Source organism: Lottia gigantea (genome assembly GCF_000327385.1).
Source record: "Lottia gigantea unplaced genomic scaffold LOTGIsca_48, whole genome shotgun sequence".
In the NCBI taxonomy this organism is placed as follows: Eukaryota; Metazoa; Mollusca; class Gastropoda; family Lottiidae; genus Lottia; species Lottia gigantea.
This window is the reverse complement of record NW_008709663.1, coordinates 1,721,908-1,722,485: the sequence shown is the minus strand read 5'-3', so window position 1 is coordinate 1,722,485 and position 578 is coordinate 1,721,908.

Here is a 578-nt window from a genome sequence, read left to right as displayed (position 1 = left end):
ACTTTGAGTTGTCTTGATGATATGAATATACAGACAGAAACTTATTCATTCATTGTAAGACTGTTATAATGAATGTAGAATTTGAAAAATAATAAATGATAGAGTTTTCAGTGAAAAGTTAAAAGTTTGTGTCAGTAGTGAAAGAAGTTTTCATCTTTTATGAGAGATTTTGTGATTTTATCTAAATTATGATGATATTGTCAAGATTATATCTAATATATTTTATCATTCTCGTTCTCTCCCTATTTTTTTTTGGAAAATTTTAGAAACAGTATATTCTACAGGTTGCTACACTACTTACTATAACTTCCTTGAGTGGTATTTAGTAACTGGGGTATGAATAACAGGACACAATTATTTAGATAACAATTACTTTAATAAATAACTTGAGACGTTTCCACGATGATGCTTTCGTCGTTATAAAGTTATTTATTAAAACTGTTGAAATTCTTTAAAATATACCAGTAAAATATTGTATATCTGCACCAAAGAGTTAACCCATTTTCTAAACCATATAGATAAAAAACATGCTAGCAGTATGAAGAGAGAAGAGGTCTTGTCAAGTTATATAGTAATTG